This window comes from Lucilia cuprina, chromosome 3 (assembly GCF_022045245.1).
Source record: "Lucilia cuprina isolate Lc7/37 chromosome 3, ASM2204524v1, whole genome shotgun sequence".
In the NCBI taxonomy this organism is placed as follows: domain Eukaryota; kingdom Metazoa; phylum Arthropoda; class Insecta; order Diptera; family Calliphoridae; genus Lucilia; species Lucilia cuprina.
This window is the reverse complement of record NC_060951.1, coordinates 47,716,090-47,720,797: the sequence shown is the minus strand read 5'-3', so window position 1 is coordinate 47,720,797 and position 4,708 is coordinate 47,716,090. Positions and strand designations below refer to the sequence as shown.

Genomic DNA, 4,708 nt, shown 5'->3' with positions numbered 1-4,708 from the left:
CTCCTCTTTGTGCATACCAAATTTCATTAAAATCGGATTAACCGTTTAGAAGTTACCGAATTATTTCCCTCTTTTTTTTTTTTCCTATACCACTGTGTGATGTGTATATCGAGAAGATATTGATGCACTGAAACATATTTTATGACATGGACAAACTTTTGTCCAAATTAGATTAAAACATAGTTAAAGAACATTGTTTTGAAAATTTTACGTCCAGAAGACTGAACTAAAAATCCACTTTAAGGGTAATTTGTCAAAAAAAAAAATCAATGTTAATATGCTCCCAACATGCTCGATAACGAGTTGAACTACATTGTATGCTTCAGTGCTTTCTTTTTTCATTGTAAAATGTTTCTTTTAAGATTATTATTTAATTTTCTTTAATTTATATTTTGTATGCTTTAAATTTTTTTCATTAGTGTAAAATTTTTTTGTATGTTCTTTCTTCTACTCATTTAATTTTAACACTTGTCATGTTGAGTTAATTTTTTTCTGAGGTTCTTTTTAATTTCTTCAAATACACATGAGTTTCAATTCACTACACTTGGTACTTTACTAAAAAAAGAAATACGCTGACACATACAAATATATATAAAATATACTAGCTGCTTATACCCTGCATTGCACGGGTATTATTGGTGATAATAAAGTTGGCATACAGAATTTCTTTTTTTGTCCGTTATTATCCCCTTTGGGTGGGCTTCCAAAATATGCATATTTCCGATACTATAAAAAGTCGTAGTTGCTTTAGAATAGAAAAAAATGATCTCAAAGCACAAAAGTAGTAATTTTTGCAGTTTTTGCCCCTTTTGTCCTATTTTTTGTCCCCTTTTGGTCCAACTTTCGCAACAGTACTGTGCTAATTCATATTTCTGAAGCTTTAAGTGCTTAATGGAATATATTCTGACTTAAGTAAAGACTCCTAGTTCAAGTTTTAAAAAACGATATAGCCTATAACAAATTTCGAAGATAGATCTACCAACGTTACAAATTTCAAGAAAATCGTTTCAGCCGTTTAGGCGTGATTGACGAACAAACGAACAGACTTTCATAGAGATTTATAATATATATTAGGATAACACTTCTGAGTATTACAAACTCTTCATCATTGAAACAACATAAAGGAATTTAAAAATATAGACACTTTAAATGGGAAGATGGACTTAAAAAGATATTGTATTTTATAACGATTATAGTACTAAGTAAATAAAATAAATATGTATTAAGCTTTAAATATTCGAAGTATTTAAAACTTAAAAATGGTCCTACGAACCATATTGCAAATGTATTGAATTTAACATATTGATTTGTGATTAACAAAATTACGTTAGAATTAGTTTTTCAAATAAATAAGAATTCGAAATTTACTATGATCCCCTAAAAGTTGTAAATAATCCAATCCGCTCATCAACTATATAGATTTTCAAGAATTATTGTGGATATCTCCCATTTTATTTAAATATAAGTACCATCTTATTACAATAATCCCCTTCACTCTTACCAACCACTCCAAGGCGTAGATCCTTTAGAAATAAATACAACAAAGTTAATGTTTATCCTGCATGGAATTTTACTAAAACATCAGCTAAATAACAACAAAATAAATAACACAGCAAAACAAAATGAAATGTATAAAATTTTCTAAAGACACAAAAAGCTAAAAACTCATGGTGTTGATTCATTTTGTACTTAAGTGTGTTTGAAAGGAAGTAGCAAGGGGTGTAATGGATGGGAGGCTGTAGTGCAAAATTACCAAGAGTGGGAGTGAGTCATATTAAGAAAATGTAGACGGGATATATATTTTAAGCTTACACAATTTTAATGGCTGCTTAGAGAACATCCTAAGATGGCTAGTAGTATGAAAGGATGAGAAAGAAAAGTATGAAAGACTTAGACTAATATAGCTGGTAGTTGGTTGCTGCTGCATGTTGCTGTGGTTTATATGACTTTTCATATAAATTTAACTTTTTTCCTTATTTTATGTTTGTTGCTGTCGTCGTTGAGTGTAAATTATATTTTATCGTTATTTTTTTTTTTTTTTCTTTTATTGATGATTCTTTTCTTGGCTGGTGTTTGTTTTATTACCAGTTAAATGAGTAGAAACAAATGAATAATGGGTGGGAAATATTGAGGTTAAAATTGATTATAGAAATGAATAATATCTATCTGTTTTTCTTCTAGTCATTTTCATTTTATTTACTTTATACTCTACTCTTAACAAGAGTGATAATTTATGGGGAAAAGTGAATTATGTATTTTAAAAAATTCGCATATTAAATTGAGATTAAAAATTTTTATTGTTTATCGAAGTTACTTAAGTTGCGACAATATATACATACATATTGATTTTAATTAAGGAGAGAAGATGAAACAATTTTCTTGGATAGTTAAAAAAATAAATTAATTGAATTTGATATATATGTAGAAACAAATTTAAAGGATGCTCGACTTTAAGTTTACCGATATTAATAATTATTGGAGGGGTCTTTAATTTATATATTAATGTTTTTGGCAGATCTGCAGTTTCTTCTTATTTTAGTTCTTAAAAAGAAATTTTGAGAAAATATATATGTGGAATTTTGGCATTACAAAGATGCCAATAATGGAGCTGTCAACAAAACCTTCGTAGGATACAAATTCACTATTAAAGAATTTCTACACTTTATCACTTTATTACGGTGTCTAAGACCGGAAATGTGAGTAGGATTGTAAAATACATTAAATCACTCACTTCTGGTCATTCTTAAGTCAATGACAATCAGAAAGGTCCAGTATCTGTGAATACCTAAGGTTCTCAAAATGTAGTATACTTAATTTTTGATTAATTTTGAACCGAAAGTATATGAATAACTATAAGAAAAAGAATTGGATATAACCATAATTAATATTCGTCACCAATATCAGACAACTTTATATACATTTTTTTCGTTCAAAATTTTACTCACAATGTAGGTCAAGTTTGAAAAACTTAAAAATATATATATGTATTCAACTTCCTATTATAAATTCTAATTTAATACTAACATTGTAAACATGCAGCTAACCTCATGTAATAACTTCATTATCTAATAAATTCTAAAAATAACAAATACAATGTATTGCCAAGAAATCTAACAAATGACATTTAACAGCAATAACTTCAAAATGTAACCATCATGCTAAACAATAATATAAACATGGATGGCATAATGATGCGAGTAATTAAATAAATTTTTAAATAAAAAAATATAGCTAAAATAAATAAATTAATAAATAAACCAGACAACCAGAAGAATATTTCCACAGCTACAACAAAAAAATTTAAAACGATATAAAACCACACAAGCGACAAACCTAAATAAAAGTGTAACAACCAACAACTAGCAAAACAATAAAAAAACAAGTAAAAATATATAAAAAATATGTTAATAATTTTGGCAACAATCTTGCTATTCGGTCAAAAACAAAACAGCAAAAGTGGCCAGTTACCATTTAGACATTAAAAAATTGTTTGCTGCTGTTGTAGTCTTGGGTATTTTGTAGCCTATAAACATTAAGCTTTCTATTGTTTTTGGTGTTACTTACTACTATGGCCGGCTGTCGTTGCCAAAAAATCAAGGTGGCAATAGCGCAAAGTGAAAAATTAGGCGTAACAAGCATTCACTACAATAATTTTTTGTAAAAAAAACTAAGCCCAGCAAAAAATATTGTTGTAAATGTTGGTTATAAACGTCATAAAGGCACAAACCGTAACTAAATTTTTTTTATTTGTTAACAAACCATTTAAGAAAAAAACCCAACAACAACAATAAGTTGTTGAAAAATTTATATATTTTTAGGCCACCCAAAATGTTTAGCATGAAAATTTGTATTTGAAAATTTATTTACATTTTAGCACAAAATTTTGCAAAAGTCTTTAAATAGAAAACAGTTTTTGGAAAGATGTGCCAACAAAAACGTTAAAAAAAGTTTAAATTTGTTAATGTGCAACATTTGTTTAATACAAATGTCTGTTGTTGCTGTAATATAAATGACACAAATATCGTGTTGTATTTCTTAATGTTTGGAAAGGAAGGCCTTGTTCGCTTTATTTTAATAAATATTCAAGGATTTTATGTCTTAATATTTCTAATTTAAGTGAAATTTTATATATTCTTAGAAGATAATGTTGCTGCAAAGACTTATAAAAAAAAAAATTAAGAAATTTGTATGTAATAAGTACAGGAAAAAAACAGTTCTCAGAAAATTCATGCTATTGCTCGAAATGAAATCCGATTCATAGAAATCATTTATTTATATTTTTCAATAATTTGACAATAAAAATAATTTTAGGAAATTTGATAAATTTTACATTATTTTACATATAAAAATTAGTTCATGTTTTAAACTATCTTATGCCAGAATAAAATTTCAACTATTAAAATTTTAATATAAAATATAAAAAAATAAGATAAGATTTATAGTCTAGTCTATAGTTTAGTCTATAGTCTAGCCTATAGTCTAGTCTAAAGACTAGTCTATAGTCTAGTATATTATCTAGTCTATAGCCAGTATATTGTCTAGTCTATAGTCTAATCTAGTCTAGTCTATAGTCTAGTCTATAGTCTAGTCTAGTCTAGTCTAGTCTAGTCTATAGTCTAGTCTATAGTCTATAGTCTAGTCTATAGTCTATAGTCTATAGTCTAGTCTATAGTCTAGTCTATAGTCTAGTCTATAGTCTAGTCTATAG

At 27.2% G+C, this 4,708-nt stretch overlaps 1 protein-coding gene across 3 annotated transcripts in view; it reads right to left on the bottom strand.

Annotated features, from left to right (window-relative positions):
• LOC111686939 overlaps positions 1 to 4,708 on the bottom strand; it is a 360,960-nt gene that overhangs the window by 174,503 nt on the left and 181,749 nt on the right. The gene's annotated exons all lie outside the window — the stretch shown is intronic.